The sequence below is a fragment of the Pinus tabuliformis genome, chromosome 5_1 (genome assembly GCF_031772625.1).
Source record: "Pinus tabuliformis cultivar Carrire ecotype Pingquan chromosome 5_1, CPIR1, whole genome shotgun sequence".
Taxonomy (NCBI): Eukaryota; Viridiplantae; Streptophyta; class Pinopsida; order Pinales; family Pinaceae; genus Pinus; species Pinus tabuliformis.
Window position 1 is genome coordinate 883,786,509 of NC_142305.1, and position 11,413 is coordinate 883,797,921.

The 11,413-nt window shown below is 46.6% G+C and overlaps 1 pseudogene; it reads right to left on the reverse strand.

Annotated features, from left to right (window-relative positions):
* Window positions 1-7,026, reverse strand: part of LOC149167642 (small ribosomal subunit biogenesis GTPase RsgA 1, mitochondrial pseudogene) — a 34,694-nt pseudogene extending 27,668 nt beyond the window's left edge.
* Window positions 7,027-11,413: the final 4,387 nt, after the last annotated feature.

Here is an 11,413-nt window from a genome sequence, read left to right on the forward strand (position 1 = left end):
TTTCTTGACTCTTAAAAAATGAAAAGGTCAAGTTATGTCCTTGCATCTTAAAATTTATTCAGCTGCGATTAAAATTACCCGGTTAGATCTTGTGTGCGTTATTTTGAGTAGGGTCCTTTCTCGTTAGCTTCCCTAGGTTTTCTTTTGAAGTTTGTCATCCTGGTTGAATCATCGATCCCGTCTCCTGTTCCAAGTGATCAAGGGTCTCCGTCTTCTGTTGCTCCTGAGGCACCGGTTGTGAGTGATACTCTCCCTGTTATTTCGAGTATCCAACCGATTAAATCTCGTGCTCCAGACGACGAGGATTATGAAATTCATTGGAACCCCATTTGGGAGCTTGAAGACAATATTCCTTTTACCCCTCCTGGTGTTTCGACCCCAATGTCTACCTCTGACATGGATGATACATCTCCTAGAGTGAGTGAGACACCTGTTTTGTCGAGTATCGAAACTCCTATCCCAGCCACATCTCCGGTACCCTCACGCTATAAGTCCTTGAGGGATAATGCGGGTACTAGGATCCCTGCTTCAAGTACCATGTGGGACCTCCGCATCACTCCCACTACGGGATCTTTTGTTTCACAAGTTCACAGTACACCCGTCACTTCAGTTCCAACTGTTCCGACTGTTTGTGTAGCACATTCAACACCGGTTGTTAGTGCCGTTATGGCATCTTCAGCTGTGACTACTGGTGCTGGTCCGCCTCACGGCCAAGTGAGTAGTGGCCAGCCGGCACATACACCCAGAGTTGTTCATCCTGCACAAAGTGCACCACCCTCTTCTGGTCCCGTTCCAGGAGGGGGGCCATATGATCAATATATGCAAGCTATCCAGGATCCGAACGCGCAAGGTCCATTTTATTACTATGATTCTACTGGTCAGTTCCTTTATCTTTCCAGACCCTTGCCTACTCAACCTGTTGTTGAGGTCTCGGTACCATTATCTGTTGCTTGGGGCACCACCACTTACCATGGGGGCCAAGCAATGCCTGCACAGCTTCAGGGACCGCCTAACCAAGGCCAGCTGTCTTACGTGCAAACCCCCCAAGGGCAACAATATTACGGCCAGTCTTACCCAGGGCAACCTGGGGGCCCACAAGGACAACCCTATCAGGGACAACCTTCGGCCGCTGGTGGTCCATCTTTCACTTATCTTACTCAACCTTCTGGTAATCCGGGGCAGCCTGGTACCCAGCAAGGTTACCCGTCTAGACAACCAGGACAACCTTACATCCAACAAGGTCAACCTGGTGTCCAGCAAGGTTATCCCTCTGGACAAGCAGGACAACCTTATATGCAACAAGGACAACCTGGAATCCAGTAGGGGTACCCTTCTAGGCAGGGCAGTCAGCCTTACGTACAGCAAGGCCAACCCACTGCCCAGCCTAGTCATCCATCTGGACAAGTTGGTCAACCTCAGGGTCAACCGGCCATCCAACCCGCTAAACATCTGTTCCGCAAGGACAACCCTCGGTTGTACAAGGACAACCTAATACCCAGCAAGCTCATCCTTCTGGGCAAATGGGTCCGTCCCAAACCCAACCAGGACAACCTTCCAGCCAGATGGTCCAAGCTCAACCTGTTCAAGGACATCCTTCTGGGCCCCAGACTCAAACTGGTCTTCAGATGCAAGGTGGGTTGCAATCCCAACCTTCTTACCAAGCGCAGCCTGGTCACCAGGCTCAGTATGGAGCTCAGCAACCGTATGGTTACCAGCACCCTAGGGGCAAACTCAGTTAGCCCCGTATCAAAATTATCAACAAATGCAGGTCACCCCTTATCAGAATTATCAGCAACAGTATGTTGCGCCTGCAAGTCAAGTTGCTAATCCATGGGGTGCTGGGGGGCAGATCCAGAGTCAACCGTCTGCTTATGGACAGAACCCCTATGGACAGAATCCCTATGGGCAGAACCCTTATGGGCCAAGCCCATCCGGACAAAGTCCATGGGGGCAACCGCCACCTGGTTGGAACTCTGGTATTACCTCTTATCCACGGCCACAGATGTCCTTCAATCCTCAGTTACCTTTCTTAGCGACATTGGAACTGCCAGATGTGTCCAAATTGACTAATGATCCCATTCTTCATAATCCATATTGGCCACCAGTTCCAACCAAGATACCCGGTGATTGCCCGAAATTCGATGGCAAAGCTGGAGAGGACCCTCAAGCCCATGTCATGACCTATCACCTTTGGTGCTTGTCAAACTCGTGGCTTGATGATTCCATCCGGCTCCGCCTTTTCCAAAGGACTCTCACCGGCTCGGCTGCTAAGTGGTACATTGAGTTGAATCGCGGATCCTTTCAAGATTTCAACTCGTTGGCAATGGCATTTCTAACTCACTTTCAGTTGCCCATTCGGTATGAGACAGGGACGCATCTCGTTACGTCTCTTAAACAGGACACGACCACGCATATATCCGATAATATAGATGAATGGAGACGACATCATTGTTTGATCAAGTTCTGGATTCCTGATCAGCTCCTAACCAATTGGTTTACAACCTCCTTTGTCCCTGCAATCGTGCGAGACATTGCTATGGGAGCTTGTGTAACTGAAGAGCAAGCTATTGTGCGTGCTCAGTACCTCGACTTAGTCTATTCTCAGTCGGGTACCTTATATGATTATTTTCCAGATGCCCCGAGACCCAGAACATCCAAAGCTCCGCCAAAGCCATCTGTTGACGGCGTTATTAGCTCTGTAAATGCATCTTCAAAGAAATCATCCGCGAACCCTGGGAAGCAAAAATCGAATGCTCCTAACGAAAACACTTCTCAGGGTCAATCTAATTCTGGAAACACTTCCAAGGTTAACGTTGTCCAGTCCACCACGGCGGATAAATCCTCGAAAGGAAAAAAGAAGGGGAAAGCAAAGGATAAATCTGAGCAGCCTAGACAGGACTCCCCTAAACCTCCACCCGAGGAAGGGGGGCCGAACGTAAATCGAAGTATCCTTGTCTTATCTGTGATGAGGATCACTATACCAAAGACTGCCCAAGGCGGTCCGAGGTTAGTTGTTTATTGAAAGGCGCCCCTGGGATTCCTGTAGTTTTGAAAGATCCTTTTCCCTCTCAACAAACGCAAATGGTGGCTGACCCATCCTCGTCTTCTTCTCCCTTTGGTTCCCAAGTGTTCATGGCTGGAACAGTTCCACGTTCATATTACGACTCGAGCAAAGGAATATCCATCATCCGCCGGGAAGGAGACTGAGGTCCCCTCCAGTGCTCCTCCGTCCAGTTCTGGTCCGCTCCATATCGAGAGACCTAGCACTGAGACGCCTATTCGACTCCCTCCTAAAGGTGTACTCCGGAAGTCTTCTTAAAACCCTAATGCTCGTGCTGCCCAGCACTACAGCATCATTGAGGACTTAGCTCAGACTCCGTCTGCTATGTTCGCTTTAGAAGTTCTCCAGAACTGCCCTCCCCCGAGGAAGTCCCTGCTATCGGCCATCAGTGGCATAGACCCGACATACTTGGATTTGATCACGTTTGATCTCGAGAGCCATGTACCGAGATTGCCTCACCAGATTGCCTTCCTCATTCAGGTCATCATCAATTCGAAAACAATTCATCGTACAATTATTGATGAAGGCACGTCAAATTGCATTATGTCTGTTGCTTTTTGGAAGGCTATTGGGTCTCCAACTTTGAGTCAGTCTCCAACGACACTGGAAGCCTTTGACGGAAGAGAATCTCGCCCTTACGGTATCCTCAAACGATTTCTGATTACTTTGGAAGGGAAGACTGTTGTGGGGAAAAATGCCTATGCAGGACGATCCTATCCACCTAAGGTGTGACAGTGCCTTAGCAACAAACGAGTACAGCTATACTGGTTTCTTCCTTTATGAAATGTGAAAGAAGAGAGATCAATAGACTTACGGTGTCTTTCATTTGTCCCTCGATCCAGATCCTCTTCCTTTGGGTGTTCACAGCTACTTGCCTCCTCGCTCGCCCAAGAGAACAGCTACTTGATTCCTGCGAGATCACAAGAGAACAACTACTTGCGACAAGAGAAGAACACAACACAAAGGCAAATATACATATTCATAAATGATTCAGGATTAGAAACAAATCAAATACACTAATGCAATCATACATCAAGAAAACATCAGCATATAGGAGAAACCAAGATAGCTTTATTGATGAATAACAAGGTTCAGGAAGAGATACAACCCAGAGGGCTCCAATCCAGCATCTCCTTCCCAGCAAATGGAATTCCTATCTTCAGCCCCTTCAAAGCATTAAGCACCCAATAGTTCTAGTCTAACCAACAGCAATTCTTTGCAATAACAAAATTCCAGCCTCCAGATCTCATGGAAGAGAGATCCATATATAGATGTTTGGAGAGAGGATGAGTCAGCTTGAGATCTGACTAGTGTCCTCTCCCTCTGTCAGTTCTTGAGTCCACTTGGAGGTTCTTGCTTCCACTTGGAGATTTGGAACCTCTTACTCATCACCAGTCGAATTCCCTGAGGCAAGTGTCATTTTGGAAGCTTCCTGGGTTTTGACACCTTGAGAAATGAGCCTGCCACTTGTCCATTCTCGTTCAGCGCAGGTAGCCTTTGTTCCAGTTGACATTCAACGCAGGTAGCCAGTGGAGCCATTGACATTCAGCGCAGATAGCCAGTGGAGCAGTTGACATGATCCTGATTTGACTTGTTTTGAGCAGTTTTCAGGTGGAGAACTTCTGTGAATTGCTGTGGTTTGTTAGCCTTGTTCCTCTAGGGGTAAGAACAACATGTTTAGGGACTTTGGATCCCTTAGATTATGGACATTTCATGCTCAATGCTGTAAGGCACAAAAATGTCTATAACAAAGACTGTTGAAGTGGAAGTTGAAGTTGTCGATGCTAACCTTACTTACAACCTCCTTTTGGGCCGGAGCTAGACATATGCCATGCGTGCCATGGCTTCATCCCTCTTTCGTGTCATTCGTTTCCCTCATCAGGGGAAAATTGTCACGGTAGACCAACTCTCCTTCTTCGCTTCCTCTTCCGAAGGTAACGTGCCTTTTGTGGAGCATACCTCCATTCCTGTAGAGAATGTGGGAGCTGGGCTCTTTAAAGACCCTGCCCTCATGGGTGTCTTCTCACTCCCACCTCCGAATCTTGCCTCGATCGGTTTGATTTCCACTCATTCTAATTCCTCATTGCACATTGTTGCTACCCTCAAGCCCTTTGACCAGGGGGGCATTGATTATCTAGCCGGTAACCCTCGCTCGGCCGGGGGGCATGGGCAGATCATCAGTGCCGTTGATCATTTTACAAAACAGGCTGAGATGATGCCTACACTATCTAGGCCGATCACACAACGATGCAAAAGGGTAAGTCCCAAAATGGGCTTGACTTGAACGAGTATCATGCGCGCACTCTATTTTTTGTACATACGTGTGCTTTTAACAAGTGTGTTGTGTGTGTGACTTTTAGTTTGCATAAATTAAAATCCATTTCCAAGCATAATTTGCATATGTGTTGTCATGTGTGCTTTTAAGCTTGCGTAAAAATAAAATATGTGGGTCGTGTGTTATGCAACTGATACATTAGATTACATTTGTGTTAGACATTTGCATAGCATATAAAAACATCATCATATGTAAAAGATCCATCCAAAATGAATATATATATATATATATATATATATATATATATATATATATATATATATATATATATATATATATCATGTGGCGCACCAAGGCGCTAAAAAATAAGTGTACATGTCTAGATAGGGCCTGTGTTCTGTACATCTGAGACACATGTCTCTCAAAAAATCACCAGTAGGAAATAAAGGCCTAGATATCTACTGCGGCGGGTGGTGCTCCCTATAATCCACCGCGCTCGTGCCACCCGCCTCAAAAGGCGGTGCATCCTAGGTTCTACTCCCACTGTATGGATCTGAGATGCTATGGGGACCTCCTCTATCCCTGGTAATCTGGAATCCCTGATAGTAAGCCCTCGAGGTTTCGTATCACGGTCTCCATCGTATCATCTCCTGGAGGAGCCAGGGCAAGAGCTCCAATGCCTTGTGCATCCCTCCGTGCCTCTGGGGCCAGGCCGAGGGGTCTCGTCGGTCCTACATCTGCATACCATAGCATTCATCGTTAGGACATGTACATGAAAAAATAAAAAACATCACAAAATAAAAAATCAAAAAATGAGATCAAGTGTCTTACCACTGTCATCCCACTGCTCTCCAGCAGGCAGCGGCATGTCTGGATCTCCACGAAAGTCTAGGCCAGCATACGGCCAGTCCTCCACAAAAATAGTCTGCCTCTCCAACCACTCTCAGAAGTATACCCCCCATGCCACTGGTCGACCGCCACCTCCTCGTGGCATGACATGGCCCCATCGTGTGGCCCTCGTCTCTCGAGGGCCTCTAGGTGGGTCCACGACCATATCCTGCAGTTGCAATGCCGGCACCCGCTCCAGCATGAGCGGGAGTAAGATCGACCCATAGCCAAACTGCTTCGACTCACCACGACGGCAGTTGGTCAGTTGTCTCTTCATATTTGTCGCTACTGCCGCTGCCCAGTTAAATATGGTAGGATTCAAGCATTCGAGAGCCAGTCGAAGATGGGTCTTCGAGGCCTCGTGTTGGGCCTGGGAGCCCGCTGCCCGAGTCACCATGAAGAGCACAGTTCGAAGGATGATGTCCCCCACCATAGGAATTTCTATCTTCCCGCTCCGTGACTTACGTGCCTGTGGGCACACCTGAGCCATCAGCATGTCTAGAGTATCACCACCGGGTCGCTGTCCCTCTAGAATAGGCATCTCACCTCGACGTGACAACCCGGTCAAAAAATAGATATCTGTGTAATCAAACTCGATGTCTCGGCCTCGGATAACGAACTTCCCATCAGTGGGATTCCAGGCTCTGATCAAGAGTTCCAGAAGGTCAGGCTGTGCTCGCAGGCGCGGAGTTAAGAAGAATTTAAGCAACCCGCACCCCCGCAATGCATTTCGGCACCCAGCATCGGCAAATGCCGCTATGTCCTCGTTATCATGAGCACGTTCCTGCCAAACGAATGCCATTATACCCTGCATGATAAAAAAAAATTCATTAGGGCCCTGCTCATAAAGTTTCACACGTTAATTTTATCAAAAAACTTGTTGCGCGGCGTCAGCGCGATTGTTTTAAAAACAGTCGCGCTGATAATGGGCGCCTTTGATATTTTTTCTGGGTCAGCGCGAAAGTACATCACTCTTCCGCGCTAATCCGGGGGTGGCCTGTGGAAGTTTTTTTTGATTAGTGCGGACCTGATAGGGAAATCCGCGCTGACCGAGAGCGGAATGCGTTTCAAAAAATCCGCTCAAATAGCCACTTCCACCGTTAAAATGTAGCAAAAAGACTTCAAAATGGAGCGTAAGGGAAGATGAACCTACCTGGAACTGACTTCCGGAAGGATGATGCACGTACGAGGTGGAATTTGGCTCGTCAACCTCACATCTCCAAGTCGTTCTCCAAAGCTCCAAATGGTAACAATGGTAAAAATTTTGTTTACCCCCCTATTTATGGTAAATTTTGAAAATTAAATATTATTTTTCATAAATATGGGTTTTTTATGATGATTTTTACCATATGCTTGGTTCTAATATAGTTTTACTATGTTTTTATGCATGTTGTCTATATTATTTCGAACAGGTTTACGTGTGCGGTGTTCCTTGTGCAGATTCTCATGCTGGTGGAATTACGACAGTTCTATACGCACTTGGTCCCAAAACGTTGTCTTTAAGCTCTTTTTCGACGTGAAATAAGAAAATATAGCCGAGTCTCCCTCTCGACTCGTTAAAAGAAGTGAGAGGCGGTCGTCTTTAAGCTCTTTTTTTGACCGTTTAAACTTAAAAAGATCGCCGGGTTTTTGTCGTTTCGAACTCGTTATTGGCTACAAAACGACGTGCTTCTGACCACTTTTCTACTTTTTCGGGTTGAAGTCACTACTTACGAAAAGTACTCCTCGATCATACTGGTCGGGTGGTTCTTTCGAGCATCGTTTTATACTTTTTCGAGCTCGAGAGACACAACTTTACGAAAAAGGACCCCCCTCGAGTTCACTTTTCTGCTGTCTTTTCAGACTCTCTAAACAGGAAAATACGCCGAGTTCTTCCTTTGTCAGACTCGTTAAAACTTAATGACATCGGATTCTGTCAAAATGACGCCTGCCAAGCATATGCTATCCCCGTCAAGCTTGTCATCAAAAAATAATCGGGGTACTCGCCAGCAATGGTGGGGAAATGGAACCAAAATCATTGTCGTGTCGGCAGTATGTCACTCTTGAACATGGCACTTGTCTGCATTCGTGTCTGGGTGGGAACCTCTTATCTTGTTTTTTACACTGGCCTCCGTGGGTTTGGGTTATCCTGTTTGACCTCTCATCTGCTCATTGCCTTGTCACCATGACCCCTTATCATTTAATGTAAAATACTTCCAAGTCCACTTTGTGCCACCGATATGTTCAAGAGAAGTTGACCTCTGCAAGAATACTCAACCTCCGTCTGATACCTCACGCAAAATATCTTATCCTTCTCTGTCTCGTGTTGATGATGTGGGAAACATTATGGCCCACCTTCGATCAAGGTCACTTCCTGTCGACTTCAGCTCATTATCCAGGAAGTTGACCTAGAGACTCCCTTCAGGTGCCTTGGAGCTTGCATGCCTCAATGGCAGGTTCTTCGTGTTCGACGCGAGGTTTTCATCATTGGCCTCCGATCGAATGATTCTGCGGGTGTTCGACGCCAGCTCATTGATTCACACGCTGTAGATTGTACCTATAGTACCTTGAGGACCATTGTCATTATTGGTGGAACCTCTCGCGTCTGTTAACAGTTTTCATCATTGACTGGTAATCAGATGATGTTCTTGCATGTTCGACTTCAACTCCTATCTTCACATGCTTGAACTTGTACTTTGTTCGGGTCGAGATGGAGCGCAAGACCCTGGATTTTGTCTATTGAGATCCAGGTTGCGATTTTGTGGATTATTGTGATCATTACATGACTCATTGATGGATGGCTGCGCCCATACCTGAGTCTTCATGGATGGCTACGACCCTACCTTTACTATCATCACGGTCTCATTAGCTGGGTGGCTGTGTCCATACCACAGACCTCTTTCATATGTCTTTTGGATGGCTGCGCCCATGCCTAGACTACATGTAATTGATTGTCAGAGATATCAGTTGTACTTGCGTGCAGGTTCTTCCTGGTGGTGTTCCAGTTCAGCCAGTTTCATAAAGCATTTCACCCCTCCCACTCTCTCAGGCTTCATGCTTTAGGGGGCATCTGTTACACAGTAATTTGTCACTGTCTTCCTGTCAGTATTCCTACTGTGTCATGAGACCAAATTAATCATGCTCATGCTCTCTAGTGTTGTCAAATGACCCACTTTGCCAAAGTTTTTCTATCATCGCGACTGTTGTAAAAATAAACGCGCTGATGAGCGCTCCAAAACAGACCGAACGCGCTGCCAGCGTGGAAGTACACGTGATTACCGCGCTGGTCGAATTTCATGAGACAGCGCGTCTGTTACTTATATCTGATCGCGCTGATATGACTTTCTTTGTTATTCAACAGCGATGTCAGCGCTCCAGTGCAGTTAGGCACCCACGATGATCCAGTCTGGGCGAGTTTGTTCTAACAGCCGGCCTTCCAGATGACTCCAGACCTAGTTTTTGGCCTTGTAAATGTCGCCCTCCCTTCTCTGGTATGTCTGTTTCGTCATTTAAGCCACCTTCCATGGAGATAAGCTCATCCTCCTACCATTCATGGAGACTCCTTCTCCTATTTAAGCCTCCACCATTGCCATGAGCTGCTAGTTTTGGAATTCATAGTGTTTGGAGTGTTGTTGATAGTGTGTGAGCTTGATAGGTAGCTGGTGTGACAAGTGTGGGATTGTTAGAGAGCTTAAGGAAGGTTGTGAAGTGTTTTGATATTGTGTAAACTTGTGTGAGAGAGAGTTTTGTCTTGGGAGATCTACCTTCAAGGGTGAATGCTTGAGGAACTTGCTGGCTAGACCCTCTTGAGAAGGATTTGACGTCAGAACTGTGGTTGTATTCTTTTTTGTTTATCAATAATAGACGACTATCATTATGGTTCCACTCTTATTGTCTTTATGATGGTGTTTGAGTTATATCCTTTCTGACTGATATATAGTTGCATCTATTGAATTTTATGCTTGTGTTTGTATCGTTCTTTGCATGTGCAGGTGTCCATGCACGAGGATCGTGAGGATTGTGACCAGCCAGGGCAAAGGAACAGGAGCATCAACTCTTCTACAAGTACTAGTGTTGGAATCCAGGTAGGCCTTCATCATTGTTCTTTCATTTGCAATTAGGAACCTGTGTGTTAGCATTATTTGATTGTTGCTAGACCCTATTTGGACTAGTAGGGATCACCTCTGTCTGCAGAGGGGATTTACCTCCACAACAACGACTTTCAGGCAGGTGGCCTTACTCATATCTTCAATTTCACTGGTTTATTTCCTGATTTTTGGCACCTAGAAGCTCCCTGAGACCTTGCTCACAGTCACATCGTACTTTCTGGGTCCAAAAGTACAATCTAGCTCATAGGAAACAATTAAAAACCTGTGAGCTCACACTTTCTGGACTGAGAGCTGTGATTTGTGGCTGGAGGAAGGGTTGGTATACTGACCTGGTGGGGGCTATAGGCTGATCAGTGCAGAACATTGTTTTCTTCTCTATACTGACAATACATGTCGTGTTTTGTAGGCATGGCAGAGCTAAAAATCAACTGGAGTGAATAAGGCTTGGATACTCTTTTATCGGAGATCTAGGGGGATCAAGTGGTTCGAGGCATTGTCTTGTTATGGGGTTCTCAAGTTGGTAGAGAACCCAATGATGAGGGTGGGTGAGCCCTTGCTATCGAGAATTATGATCTATTGAGATCCAAACCAGGAGGTCTTTGTCATGCAGGGGCACAAGATCAAGCTCACATTACAGGTAATTTACTTCTCGACCAGACTAGCTCCCTTAGAGTGGTGGGGGATATTCATCTGATGTTACCTCGTGGGAGGAACATTACTGAGTTCATGGAGTGCCATTGTCAATGGGGTGTTCGTGTCAAGGGCATGACTATCCTGCTTGTTGATCTAGAGAGGCTAGAGACACAGGCTGTTGTCGCCGCTGTGCTACAGGTCTTGGGCAGCCAAGCATTCCACCACATCACTGGTGGGCATATGATGTTAATTGAGAGTGTTTTAGCTAGGACCTACTATGGGTGGGCCCAGATGATGCTGTTGTCGGTGAAATGACAGTTGAGTCTTTGCAAGAGGTAAGTGAATCGTGACTACACTTTTGGTACAATACTATATGCGTTCTTCTTTGAGAAGATACCCACTATCCATCCTCATGTACAAATCTGAGATGGGGGCCCACAGGAGCCTAGGATGTGCCGCTGGGGGTAG